Source organism: Argiope bruennichi, chromosome 8 (assembly GCF_947563725.1).
Source record: "Argiope bruennichi chromosome 8, qqArgBrue1.1, whole genome shotgun sequence".
Classification (NCBI taxonomy): domain Eukaryota; kingdom Metazoa; phylum Arthropoda; class Arachnida; order Araneae; family Araneidae; genus Argiope; species Argiope bruennichi.
In genome coordinates, this window is record NC_079158.1 from 58984038 (window position 1) to 58999496 (window position 15459).

Consider the following 15459-nt stretch of genomic DNA (forward strand, 5'->3'; position numbering starts at 1 on the left):
TTAAGCAGTTTTTTTAACCTGTTTTCACCCGATTATTTTAAACGATTCGTTTTATTTTCTTAGTGTTTGATGCATTTAAAATTAAACATTGTTAATGAATCGTTCTGGTCATGATGAATCTGAGAATATTTTGTTGACAAATTCTTGAAATATTACATAAATTAGGAAAGATATTCTTTAGTGCCCATAAAGTTTAAACGCTCAGTGACTGTTTTCAGTAATCATATTACAAAAAATTACTTTGTTTCAGTCAAAAATATTATTATATTAATTGCAGATTAATTCTTTCCACTTTAATTTATAGTATAAATTCTACGGGAATTAACAGAAAATGAGAGATACATATTACTTTATGACTGAAGGCGTTTATAATATTATGAGTGAATTATATGACTATCAAAATGTGAAGTTTTAAAGTATTTTGATGAAGAAGCTATTAAAGTAGGAATTGCATAAAATATTTAATTATTAAAATTTTAACGAACATTAAGATTGGCGAACCGGCTGGTCGTCAAAGGCGGCTAGTATATATATATATATAGATATGCTAATATTGAGTAGATCTACATACCTGCGGTTATTGTATAGAGTAAGTCATACGATTCCTATTAAATAGCTGTGAATATAGATGCCAAGTGAAGTGATCAGCTGCAATCAATGACGGAAATTCGCAAGGGGAAAATATTAAAAATCTTGTAGTAAAAAGTGCGCGAGACATTAGAAATGAATGCAAATTATTTCATAACTTAAATGTAGTAATTTCTAACAGATGGAATAGGCATATTGATAAAAAAAATCAAGGCGGTAACAGATTTGGCTCAAAATTTGGTATAAATTTAGGTTACCAGCGATGAAACGATATGCTAATTTTCTTTTATGTAGCCTCTTATATTTTATTAGTGCACTGTTCACGTGCTCCCAGACAGTGAAAGGTAGATTTCCCAAAAGAGATTTTGTTCAAACTTTCGTTCAAGTTCACAATACCTAATTTTACTCATTTGCCAGCCCGCGGAAAGTAAGGTTTCATTTTCGAGGTAGAAATACTCCAAGTTAGAAATCCGATTCCTCTACTCATTCCGATATCCATTTCTATAGGCAAATCATTGTGATTATCCATCTGGCGACAGTTTAACCTATTTTTGTGCTCCATTAAACTTTCTGTTGGACGCCTGTTTCTGTTATCTTGAAATATTTTTATCGCTTTGCTATCTTAAAATCGTGCATATCCCCTCCCTCTCTCTGAGTGAATATTTTTGGTGACAAGGCGTGCTTTCAATCGAGCATTTCTAATAATGTCTTTCAGCTCCATTAATTAAATAAAATGTCGAATTACGGTCAACAGTAAGAAAGATCAATGAAGTTGTCTGACACATTCGTATGGTGGTTTGTTTACATTTGAATGTTGCCATTCAAAATTAAATAATAAGAGCGTTTGCTGTCCCATGTAGTCAGTGTTTTATGTATATAAGTAATTAACTATACTACATTTAATATAGAATATAATAATTTAATGTAACCAAACATTGTAGTTTCATTATTTTTATAAAATTTATTTTTAACTTTTCTAAAATTTATTCGTTAATTAGGCTAATAACATTCTTTTATCGACACTGCCCAGTGGCGTTAGGTTGCTCCCAAACTACATTAGTTGGAAATACACCAAAAAATAAAAGGCGTATCTTTTTCGTGGTGGAGAAAATGGCATAATATACGCTATATAAAAATGAGCAATCTTAGATTCTTTTTTAACTTTAATGTTTATAAATGATTTTAATAATTACAAACGATTTCAGCGAAACACTATATGCATAAGAGCACAGAGCCATATTTTTGTTCTCCATTTAACTATCTATTGGATACCTTTGTTGCCTATATATTTTGCCTTTAAACCATCTATTGGAATCTTTTTATCGCTTTGTTACCTTAATGAAACCTTACATAATTTTCACCCTGAGTGCAACAAGTTTTTGTTTGCACGGTGTTCCCTTCCCTGAGCATTTCTAATAATGTCTTTCAGTTCCATTAATTTGTTAAATAAAATGTTAAATTACGGTCAACAGTAAAAATTATGAATAAAGTTGTCTGAAACATTCCTATGGCGATTTGTTTATATTTGACTGTTGCCATTTAAAATTAAATAATGAGTGATTTCTGTCCCATATACCTTAGTGTTTTATGTATAAAACTATGTAATGAATTATGCTTTATTTAATAAATATATTAATAATTTACTGTAAACGAACATTGTACAGGGTGGCCATAAAATAACTTTCTTTGTTTGGTGGCTGCTACAGCTTAAACGAATCAACGAAATGAAACCACATTTCGTATACAGATTGTGAAAGGCATGGGAAGATAAATTCCGCAGAAGGAAAATTAGTACTGAAAGTTGCCGGTAGGTGCATTTCTACCATGTACGAAGGAAATTTGCATATTGAGATGGATTATGTAAAATTCTTAGTGCGTGCGGGAAAGTAGTGCCATGCATTCCTCGTCAAAAAAAAGACCTGTTAGCAATTGGTTCGTGACTATTGATGTGTTCTTGACTGTTCGTGATTGATTGTTGATGTGAGTTTAATATGAGTCCTATCTTACCTTACTATGCATTACTGGTAAAACTTTTTTACACCAGACAGTGCATTGACGTGGTTGCTCTTAAGCAGACCTGCTTGTCTTGAAACAGAACATAAGACCGGCTGTTATGAACATCAAAACTGACAGTTTACAAGCAACAGTGGAGAACGTTATACACCGTATGCAATATATTGTACACAGGGAAGGTCAGAATATTGAAGATTTTGCATGGCGTCCAGGGGACCTTAATACTGAGGAATAAAAGATTATTATCTGTGAGTTTCATGAATTCATGTATAACTGTATTCCTACAGCACAAGTATTTCCCCTATGGGCAACTTTTGTCACTAATATTTTTTCTGCGGATTTCATCTTTCCATCCCTTTCCCAATCTTTATATGAAATATGGTTTCATTCCGTTCTTCCGTTTTAGCTGCAGATGCCACCAAGCAGGGAAAGTTATTTTATGACTACCCTGTAGTTCCAGTATTTTATAATTAATGGAAATTGTAATTTTTATACATTTTATTCGTTAATTAGGCTAATAACATTATTTTATCGACTCTGTCCAGGAACTCCCAAAATACATCAGTTTTTGGAAGTATATCACGTGTGACACCCCTTAGTGGTGGAGAAGTTGGGATAAAATACGTTATATTTTAATAAGCAATCTTAGACAATCCGATTTTTTTTAAAATTTTAATGTTTATAAATGATTTTAACATCTGCAAACGATTTCAGCGAAACATGAGAGGCAGTAGAGCATTCAACCTTTCTCGATTCGCTTCTATTGACACTGATTGCCGGTCCTATTAGTGGAAATATAATATTCATGTATTTCCCGCAATTAAATCTTTACAAGGTCAGATGAGATGAGATGTTAAGCTTTTAATGCATTAGTTGAAGCATCATTTCTCTCAGAGCGAATAATCAGCGCTTGTAATTACTAGAGAGGGTTGCGTAGTTCACTAGCTTGTAATTTAATACATTAATCATTAATTGGTGCTGGGTTCATTTAGATTTACGATAGAATAGATTGCGAGTTTAAAGATCCAACAGGCGCTTGATTTGCGAATAATCATTTCTAATTTTTAAAAGAATCGGAGAGGAGTATTTTCATTATAATAGTACAGCCTAATTGTTCTTTGATGCGGAAAAAAATACATAACAGCAATTTTATTGATTTACATTGTTTATTTGGTAATCTAAAACAACATTCTAATTCTGCAGATGAATCAGTTATTTAATAAAGGGTCGATTGAGAAAAGATGGAAGTTGAAATACAAATTTCTCGCATTTAAATAAGAAGCTATCAATATTAAAAAAGAATTATGTTACAAAACTTTAAGCATTAAAACAAAACCGGTCTTGTCAAAACTTTCTCGCATCTTCTCTTGCCAAGATGTTATCCAAGTAAGCATTTTGCATGGCATTGGCGTACAATAGTTACTAGATATTAACATTTGGAATGAATTTAACATTTTTATTGATAATATCGTGGCATCCTTGGCGTGGTATTGGCGATTAAACCCTGCCATGTTGTGAAAGGTATCCGGAAATCAAATTTGTCTTTTAGACACGTTTTTTTTTTAACCGATTGAAACAAAAATTTGGTACAAAATTGCCTTTGAAATAAAAAAAAAATTCTATGTCAAATTTGATATATTTAAGTCATTCGTTTTGGATTTATCAAGTTTATATGTTACTGAAAATAAAGATCGACGGATAGTCCACCCGTGGTTAGATTTGGTTCAAAATTTGATAGGGTTCTATATTATATATGTTAATTCTGCTCTCTCTCCGTTTACTAGTTACCGTGTTAAATTATATTCGAACAGCCGGACAGACGAATTTCCACTGAACAGATTTTTTATAAAATTTGATAGAAATCGGTATATTTGACGTTAAGACCGTATACCAAATTTCAACCGCCTAGCTCTAAGCGTTTTTAAGTTATCTTTATCACAGGCAGATAGATGACATTTATGTTTTGAACTCAGGAGGCTCAGGGGATTCCTTAAAATCCCGAGTTAAAATTTTAAGACGATTATTATATTTTCTCTATACTACGTATACGAAAAAATAAAAATAGGTAGTGCATTTTTTTAAGTATTTCTAAATTTTTGAACAAATTATTAGATAAACTTTTAAATTAGATGAGTTTTGATCTATATTTCGTTTTAGCTTAACCCTTAACTGGGGAGGTAAAATTTTAGGATTTAACTGGGGAGGTGCGGTCTACGAGACCGCAATTCATTTACACTCAAATTAAAATTTCTAATAATTGTATTAATATGAAAAATTACCAATATATTTTGCAGATATTTTTCTTGATATATAGATACGTTTTAGAAATTTTTTAAAATATATTATCATTGAAAAAAGCAAATGAGTTGGACCATACATTTTCTTCTCAAATTACATGTTACAATAAATAATATTCTTGAAAAAGCATATTACTTTTTACTTTTTAAATCATATTCGTTTTTACAGTATATGAAGGTATATAGAAGACAAATGATGTAAAATTCAACATTTATATGAAAAATAAAAAAAAGACAATGGGTAAAATTGGCCTTTTTTTTTATCGGCTTGTGTGACTTTCATAGTTCATTTTAAACATACAGGTAAAGAATTAGTATAAAAATCAACCTATAAATTCTGTATATATATCTCTTGGTATATTAATATATTTTATAAATTTTTCAAAATACATTATCACTAGAAAAACTAATTATGTTTGAACATACATATCAAAATCAGTTGAATGCGAACTTTCATCGAAAAACTCTTCTGTACAATTATCCTTATCACTAAAATAACTTTATGCTTCATATAAAAGTGTCTGGAGCACTGCTTCATAATAGGATCAAAAACTGGATGATATTGCGGGGCCACTTTGTGGCCAATTACCTTGAGGAGAATGTCAGTTTGACAAATCGGTCAATGCAAGGATGGACAATGCTCAAGATAGCAGTCGGCCACAACAAATCCTGTCGATACTGCTACGTTCAGTGGTGGCGGGGTGGTCGGCTGTACGCAAGAAGAAGAAAATATTTCGGGACCCAAGTTTTAGCGCCATCTTCTAAGCCTTGTTTATCATTGGGACACTAACAGGGAGATGCGGTCTTAGAGACCGCGCTCGAAGAGATACCTGGATTATTTTTAAAAGCATCCTCTGAAATCGGTTGAAAAAGTGCACTTGTATTGAAGGTCACAAAACAGGAAGCTACAGGGTCAATCCATTCAATTGAGCTAAAAATAGAATAGGGGTGACAGAAAATCCATCGCTAGCGGTCTCACAGACCGCACGTCCCCAGTTAAGGGTTAAAACTCCCTATTTATAGAATGATCAAAATTTGGCATTAAACAGATTTTTTTTTGTTTCATATATGCATTTACTATCTACTACTAGGCAATTTAAAACATAAGCATTTTACAACACTTTACAAAAATTCTATTCCGATCTTAATCACATACTGGAATAAAATGCATCTTTCGATAATTAGGGTTATTTTCTTAACATTTATCTGTCTTAACATGACTACTATTCTCTCACCTTTCGTCATCACACACGCTTTTGAATTTCTTGATCCAAAATTCAATTTACTCTCACTCCGCGTCTGCATTAGCAATCTTCTCGCCATTTTCTGAATACACCGTTCACATTAAGAATTCATTCCAACAAATGCATACATCACACTTCATTTCTCTTCCCACATCTCAACTGAATTATCGTCACTGCAAGCGAATTTTCCCGCGTGTCTCGCCAGCACAAAACGAAATTCATAAAATGTATTCCAGCGAGCATTAATGGCTATCATTACGAGCGAAATACAGAGAGAGAGAAATAATGCGCTTTGTGCGAGCGAGAAAGTGATTAAAAAAACAAAAACGGGTGGAAAAATCGCTGGCAGATGTTCGACTGGAACATTTACGCTTAAAACAATCATGACGTAGGAGGGGCGGGCTTTAATCATTTTGCCAATAAAGAGAGGAAATATTCATTTGAAAAATGATCGAGTGTTCTCGATAGGGATGGAAAGGACTTCGCTTTCATTTTGGGGAAGGATGTTCGAAATTTATTGAGAGGAAATAAGGTGGGAGGAGTATAGTTTTTAAAAATGCAAATAAAATTTTAATATATATATCGTTTGGCAGTGGAAATGCTTAAGTTTTGACGTAAAAAATTCAGAAAAATAATAACGTTTTTATTCAGAGAAATTTGTCATTTAACCTTTCAATTCATGTTAATAATAGAAGAGTTATTTCTTGTATAATTATTCTCATAGATTTTGAAGTTTATAAGTTAAAACAAAATTATTATTTGTTTAAAATGAAATAAGTTGCATCTGAATTGAAATAAGTTGAATTAAAATAAATTGCATAAGTTGAATGAAATAAGTTGAATTAAAATAAATTGCATAAGTTGAATGAAATAAGTTGAATTAAAATAAATTGCATAAGTTGAATGAAATAAGTTGAATTAAAATAAATTGCATAAGTTGAATGAAATAAGTAATTCATCTGCAGAAAGAATTCAAAGGAAAAATATAGATATCATAAAAAATATCCTATCTTAGTTTTCTTCCAAATCTTCTGGAATCCGAATCCACCCTCCCCCTTTCCAGTGTTGGTATTATTGGTAAGAACAGTAATTATTATTGTTCGAAAACGAATGAAATTCAAATTCATCAAGATGTTAAATTTAATGTAAGAAAGTTCATAATTTTACGTGTAACAAAATCAGCCAAATAAAAAGTTTTCTTTATTCTGGAAATTTATCATTTAACCTGATAATTCAAATTAATAACAGGAGAGGCATATTTTGCATATAAGTATTTCATAGACTTTGAGGTTTTGAGCGAAAATAAAAATATTTATTTTCAAATAAAATCAAAGTAAAGTCAGTTTTTTTTATCTACAGCAAGAATACAAAGGAAAAATATAGAAATTATTTAAAAAAATTATTCGATCTTTATTTTCTTTCAGATGTTTCGGATTCCGACTCCTCCCCCTCCCCTCCCCTCAATATTGGTAGCATTTGTGAGAACTCAATAATTATTCGTTTTCCAAAACGCAGGAAATTTAGCTCTATGAAATAAAGTTTATCTTCTTTACTTCTTTACAGCTGACTTTTAAATGTGTAGAACAAACTCTTTTAGTGTGTCGATGTGCTTGTGAACATAAGACAAAAAATAGATAATCTACATGTGAAAATATTATTGTAAGAGTTTTATACCAAAGTTTTAACTAATTTTGAATTAAATCCATCAAGGTATAAACTGCTTGTTTGTTTATTTGTTTCTATGTCCACGAGCAGGCGTTAATGGTAACTCATATAACACAAAAAGCAAGGTATATGAAATTTGACGCATAATCTCGTAACCAAAATTGTAAACCTCAGCCCAATTTTGAATCCAGTTAGTCCAGTTAGTTAGGAAAGTTGGAAAAGTATATTCTATAATCCTCATTTAACAATGAAGCTAAACATAAAATATGCCGAATTGTAAAAGATGTAAGAAAGGCGAAGAAAGAACAAATGTTCTCCCTATATCCCAAATATAATTGTAATAGCTATAGGGCTAAAAATTTAGGTTTAGATGGAAATTTTATTTTCCAATGGAACAACGACCCCAAATACACTGCACATAACGTCAAAATGTGGTGTCTTTTTCATTGTAAATAGCAGTTACACACACCACCACAGTACCCCGACATCAATACTATTGAATATCTGTGGACCACACTCGAAGCAGTGGTCCAAAAACACAATATTAGAAACAAAACCCATTTAAAACAAGTGGTGCAAGAAGAATGGGGTAAAATATCTTCAGATACCACCAAAAATTGGTCTACCACGACGTTTAGAGGCCATTATAAAAGCCAAAAGATCTGCAACTAAATATTGACACTTTCTTTGTATGCGTGATATTGCAAACATTTCATTGATATATTCTCAATTTTTTGAAGCAAAATTCTGCTTATGTTTATTTAAAATGCTTCTGAAACTTTTCAATTTAGATAGTTTTCGTGGATTTTTCTTTGTTTTTACTTTAAATTAAATCATTTGTTATGTGTAAAAATAAAAACATGTTTGCACTTCCCGGTAATGTGTTATTTATATTGAAAGTCGGATTTGTCAAGTAAAAGTAAGGTGTACTCTGAATTGTTTGAGCCACTGTAGTTAATTTAAATAGTTACTGACTACAAGCTGTTAATTGCCTTACATTATTCTGTGATATAAGCAATTAATGATTCAGCTTTGTTTTAAAAGTAAAATGGGGGAAAAATCTATTTGATGTGTATCATGTGACAATAAGTTGACCGATTTTTAATGAGAAATATTTTTTTTTCTTATAAAGCAAAAAAATATTGTAACCATTCTATTTAAGAAAAAATTCAGATAAAGCTTTTTTTTTTAAATCTGAAATCTTAGCTTAAATTTCAATATATCCAGTAAATAATACAGTAGAATATGTAATTATTATTTATTAATAAATAATGTTATATTTTAGTTCCAAAACAAAATTGGAACATCAGATATGCATTTCAGTCACCTTTAGAGATTATTTTATACACTTTCCGCATAGAATAAATTCCTTACACTAATTAGCGTCTGTAATACATATGTTCAGCTTTCTATAAGCAGATGTTATTAGCGCATAAAAGCAGGTGTTGAAAGGTACGCTAGTCCATTTTGATTGTCTCCAAGTTTAGTGTTGAGGAAGAAATGCTCATTGCAGTAATGCTGACGTAAAAAGTGCAAACAGAGTTTTATTTAAAATGCATTTGAAGCCATTCGCTGAATTATCCAGTAATAATAAAAAAAACATTCTTTCACGAGTGAAGAGTAATGCAAGTTATAAGACCAGTTTAATGTAAGTAAATTGTCTTACTTATTTTTTAAATATATTTTTTTATCTATAGTTATTTTTTATTTATATATATCATCTTTTAAGAGAAGGCACTGAGTCAATGATGCCAAATCAAGTCATTTAAAAATAATAGTAAAATTTAACACTACCCAATTTAAACCAGATTGTGTAGAACTTTTAGAAGCCTTCACATTCGTCGAATTAATATAAAAAGAATTTTTAAAATAAAATATTTGAAGTCCTTTTCGAGTTTTATAATAAATAATATTGTTTGGCCCGTTTTTTCTAATTTTAAAGCAATTTGTATGTATTCTAAACTAGGTCAGTCAAAATATGCAGAAATGTTCTTGATAAATAAGTGTTTGTGTATGTGCGAGGGGGAGGGGAGAGGGTTAATGAGAAATAAATATAGAGTTTAAAAAATGATCCTGTTTTCTTAAAATGAAGTTTCTTTTTTTCTTTCTATTTCTCTGACTGTACATGATTTATTATACAAGAATTGATATGATCTAATCTATACGTATATTACGCGTATTTCTTAATTTCTTTGTAGTAATTTTTAAAAAATCGAAAATGCAATTTTAATAAATATTTTTAGTTTATATGTTTAGCTGTTTGACTATCACATTACTTTAATATTTTTTGTGGTTATAATGTTTAAAATAAATTGAATTAATATTCTTCAAATGAAAGGAACACCAAATAAAAATAAAGTCTTTATTTTATTTTATGACCATATTCAAATTTCAAATGACAATCTGTGAGAATGAAGCTGATATTTTCAATCTCGCTATGATTTTCTTTTTTTTTAAATAAATTTTGCCTTGCAGAATTTATTTTTACAATTGTTAATGGGAAATATAATTTTAAAAAATTGTTTTTGTATTTTTAATGATATAAGTATTAATCTTGCGAGTAAAAGTTTTTTTTGAAGAAAAGAATCATTTTTACAAAAGAAAAGTAATGCACAGAAGTTAAAGAACAGTGTAAATAAGTATACTAAAATACAACTAAGTTTGTGCATTACATTTCTTTCCAGAAAAGAAAAATCCACAATTTCCTTCCGAAAATTCTAAAAATAATTGCCTGAATTTCCTGTTATTTAGAATAACAAAAACAACATTTGTTATTCAGCCGCGTCCATTTCCACCAAACGATAAGAGCAGTAAATAATAATTTTTGCCCGAGGAGAAATGGCTTTGTCAATAGAGAGCATTTGAGAAAAGTTTCGTGTCGAAATCATTACAGACTCATTTCTGTCTGCGACCGTATCGGAAATATCCATCAAGTCGATTTATCAAGCGTTAGGAATAACGCGAAACGCAAAGATTTCTGGGAATAAATCATGCGCTTAATGGTATCTGAAGTTGGTTTGCTGTGTGAACTGTCGTTACTGGACTATTTATTGAGTAAGATTTAAAGTGTGCAAGTCTAAAAAGTCGACTCCATTTTCCATCATGGGTTTGTTAAAACTTTTAGAATAATTCTATATCTCTTGTTTTCGTTTCTTCTTTTAAAAATATTCGAGAAAAGAATTTTTGAAAACTATATTCAAAGAATAATATATTTATTTTTTATTTGTAAAGTAACCAGATCTATATGAATTAAAATAATTTCTAGAAATATATTTTAGAATGTGTTAGTAAAACTTTTCAAAGTTTTAGTTTTTCCTATTTTAAGATAGGAGCCGCGGTGGCCTGGTGGTAAGGTATCGGCTTTGGAGCCGGAGGGTTTCAGGTTCGTGACTCGATTCCACCGAAGAACCGTCGTGTAAGGGGGTCAGTTGCACGTTAAATCCGTCATGACCAAACGTCCCCCCCCTGGTGTGGTGTGGAGAGGGGGGTGCCGTCCTCATCATCTGACCGTGGTTCAAAATGACGAGGTCCGTCCCAAAATATCCCTAGTGTTGCTTCAAACGGGACGTTAATATAACCAAACCAAACCAAACTCAGCTTCGGAACCGGAAGGTTTCAGGATCGAGACACGATTCCACCGAAGAACCGTCTTGTAAGTGGATCTGGTGCACGTCAAATCCGTCGGGACCAAACATCCTCCCACTAGTGTGGTGTGGAATTTTGGAGAGGGGTGCTAGCTCAGGTGTCGTCCACGTCATCTAACCATGGTTTAAAATGACGAGATCTGCCCCAAAATGGCCCTAATGTTGCTTTAAAACGGGAAGTTGTTATAACTAAACTAAACATATTTTAAAATTAAGTTACTTAACAGTATTAGCTTTATATATATATGAAATATGCCTTCTGTAACCGAAGCCAATACTCTAAACAATTTCACAATAACAATGAAATACAGCTTAAATTTTATTATTAAAATTCTCAGCTTTTTTGCATATTTAAGACAATGTGATATCTTTTGTGTTTAGCTAGGAATGGAAATCGACTAAAAAGTTTGTGATAATACCTTATTTTCTGACTTACTGATACCAAAAATCTAAAATATTCAAAACAATTCCATAAATCAAATTTCATTTATGTAGCCAGCTTCATTTTACGGTACCGTGCTCATAACTAGGCAAGCAACCGAAAAATGGACGTAGCTATAAAAATTATTTTTCTTGATTTCAAGAAGCCTAAAATGTGGACATTTATCAAAAACATTACTTGATGATTATAGTAAAAAACCTAAGACTACTTCTAATTGCCAAACGACAGTACAATTTTTTTTTCTATTTTAATTGGTTGATTAAATATGACATCATTGAAATGACATCATATTCTTATCTGATTCTTTACTTTCTAATGTATGAAACATAAAAGAGAAAGTATTACTATCTTTAAAAAATTCGAACTCAAAATTTTTTCAAATCTGCACATTTCAGTTCCCCATGAACGCTTGAAATATATTTTGTAATTATGTCTGTCTTTAAACGTGATAATTCTATAGTACTTTGAGTTAGACGAGTGAAAATTGGTATAATGTCTTTACATCGATTTTGTAGATTTTCTATGAAATTTTCAAGAAAATCATTCAGGGAAAACCTTTCTGTCCGCCTCTCCAAGTACAAATGAACAAGATGACTGTAAAACGTAAACAGCTAGATAGATAGAATTTGGCGTATCTGAAGTGTTGATAGGTATCAAATTTGGAATCAAAGCCATCAAGTGGTTGACCATCTGGCGGTCTCTGTCCTTTCATGAGCATGTAAAGGTGACTACTCAAAAATCCATTGACTTAAATATATGCAATTTAGCATGCGATTTTGTGACAACAATTGTAAAACTGTGTCAAAGCATGATTTCAATTGGGCGTGGAACAAATCTTCCAAGAAATGTATTCTCTGGTTCTTGTTTATTATCAGCATTCTAGAAATTAATAGTCAAAAATATATGATAACGATTGTATAATATAGGTTTTTTATAGCTATTTTACTACAATGTCATACAGTTAATAGTATACATTGGTAAATTCATTGGAGAACAAGTGAGAAAGTTTGAAGGAGACCTCACTCGCTGGTTTTTTTTCTTTTATCGTTAAAATCATCGGTGCTCAAGTCTGTAAGTTCTGTCTGAGTCTAATGATATATAAAAATATTGGTACTTAAATGACACATGATACAAAGATAAATTTAACGAGTATGAGCTAATAAAATCTGAAGATAAAATTTGATAACTCAATTGTTTTCTGTCGTTATATTAAGTTTGATAGTTCATAGTTGAAATTGTCATTTGAAGTTACTATCTTTATATAATATTACTTACATTTTTTTTCTTTATTGCTATTTGGATATATATTTATTTTTATACAATCTTTTTGAAAAAAAAGCAGTAATTCAAGAAAAAAAGAAAATCTCCATAAATACCCTAATTAAGAAATATTTAGTTTTAAGAAATGTTTTTTGACGAGTTGGAATCAAATAAAATATTTGTTTTGAAAGCTAGTGGCATTCAACTAACTGTGCAATATAACTGAAATGCAGAATTTTACATTTTGAAGCTGCAGTGATTTTCCATGAGTTTCCTTGTGTGCATTCTAATAATGTATTTATTTAAAAATAGTTTAAAAAAATCTATTAGTATGCAATCTTTGGCAATTTTGATTCGATTAATCACTAGATTGCAGCTATTACAATCAATACGAGAATACCGAATGTGTGGTTATATATAATCTAACTTCTAATCTTCTTACATGCAATCTTTGGCTACTTTTTGGAGATTTGTGTGGTTTTGTATCTTCTAATGCAGCTTATAGCGATTTTTTTATTCGAATGGCCTCTGGCTATGTCGGGGTTTCGCACAGTATACTTTGCCGATAACAGAATAAATATGTTTCAATATATTTCATCAAAATATTCATCGAGATTGAAGTCTTTGACCCTTATCACATGACTACAACTTGGTTTCTGAATATACCAGTTATAATGCACCAGTTATATTACACCAATATATATATATATATATATATATATATATAACAGATTTCAAATCCTGTCGGCTCTTTAATATGTAACATTATTTGATGTGAAGCAGAATTCAGTTTGAAGACAGTGAAGAGACTTAATAATTTTTAAAGTTCGATTTATTCTCTCCGGGAGGCAAGCATGATTATTTACAAGAAGACGCGGACATCGCACGTCCGCCACAAAGTGTTGCAAAAGTAGAAGTAGGGAAGAAGGGCGAAATAAATTATCCCTCGTCTTATATAACCTTGGATTTTGATAGAGAAAATATTTCTTCACAGTGCTAATATATTAAGATTCTGATAGGGATTTCTGACGCATGTCAATCACATGTAAGGGAAACACAGGGATCTTTTAAGAAAGAATGTGCTTACTGGGCATTTTTACCCCTTCACGCCGAGCGTGTGAAAGTATCTGCGTTTAGCTGACTAAGCAATTTTATAAAGCTTCTCTTGAATTAATTAAGTAGAGAAAGTGGAATTGGATCACGAAATAAGAGAATATTTTTAGAATGAAGTTACTATGGGCTAAATTAAGATAAAATGTTGGAAATTAATTAAATTAAAATTAAAAGTTTAAAATATCATTACATATATATATACCAGTTATAATATACCAATAATATGCCCCACAACCATACTAAGGTAGTGAGGCATATTATTAAAGTACAAAGCAAAAGTCTTGATATTTTTACTCATTATAGCCTACTTTATTCACCCTAAATAAACTTTCCCAATTCATTACTGAGATGAGGACTAGTACCCACATAATTGTTCATATGACTGGTACCAATACTTGACAGCAAAGTGCACTTCACCTACCGAATCTGGAAATGTGAAGCATTATGCAAAAGTATTAAGTCCTACGAATCATTTAGATTGAATTATTCTCCTCTTTTGATTCTCCCGAAATGTGCATCTCCAATGCATGCATTGAGATGCCATAGGCTACACTAGTCCAATCTCTCTCAGAGACATTATATATTCATGGAGAGAAATAATCTGCAACCAGGTGCTTTCCATGTAAAAAGGAAGAATCAATATCTTCATTTAGAATGTATTTATGCCGGCCGTGCAGGGTATAAATCGAAAGGGGCCGCTTTTAGCACCTGATAATGTCGCCATGCTCATATCCATAGGGTTCGAGTAAATAAACGGCTCTCAAGTAAGATTTCACGGAATTGCTCAGAGCTCTGGATTGGGTTTCTGGAATTTCCGGAGCTTTGGTGAGCGCTAAAGTTTCGGTTTATGGTGGAAAGAGGTTTTTATGTAGTGCAGAATAAATGAAAAGGGCTTTCGGTTTCCTTTTCGATCAGGAAGTTAGAGAGATTCGGAAGTTCGTACCTGAAATTGTGACCGGTTTTATGAGTTTGAATTAATTTACTGCTCCGAAAGGTTGAGTGGATGAAAGAAGTTAATTTATTTTTGTGGGAATAAAGAGAAATTTCTTTACTTTATTTTAATAAACATATAAAATTCTTTCGGGATTATATTCCTCTGCCAAGTTTAATAATTTATGTAATGAAGAAAGGATAAGGTAATTAATAACTACAATTTCAATACATTGTTTAGTTTAATAAAATTTAAGTATTCC

General features: G+C 31.2%; 1 protein-coding gene across 2 annotated transcripts in view; it reads left to right on the forward strand.

The window, feature by feature from the left end:
• LOC129981048 (vesicular glutamate transporter 1-like) overlaps positions 1–15459 on the forward strand; it is a 475319-nt gene that overhangs the window by 154926 nt on the left and 304934 nt on the right. Inside the window, exon 1 of one of the 2 annotated variants that reach the window (XM_056091662.1) lies at positions 10814–10913. The exons of the other annotated variant lie outside the window; for it this stretch is intronic. The gene's annotated coding sequence lies outside the window, so the exon portion shown is untranslated. Of the gene's footprint in view, positions 1–10813; positions 10914–15459 lie in introns of those variants that run through there. 2 annotated transcript variants of the gene reach the window in all.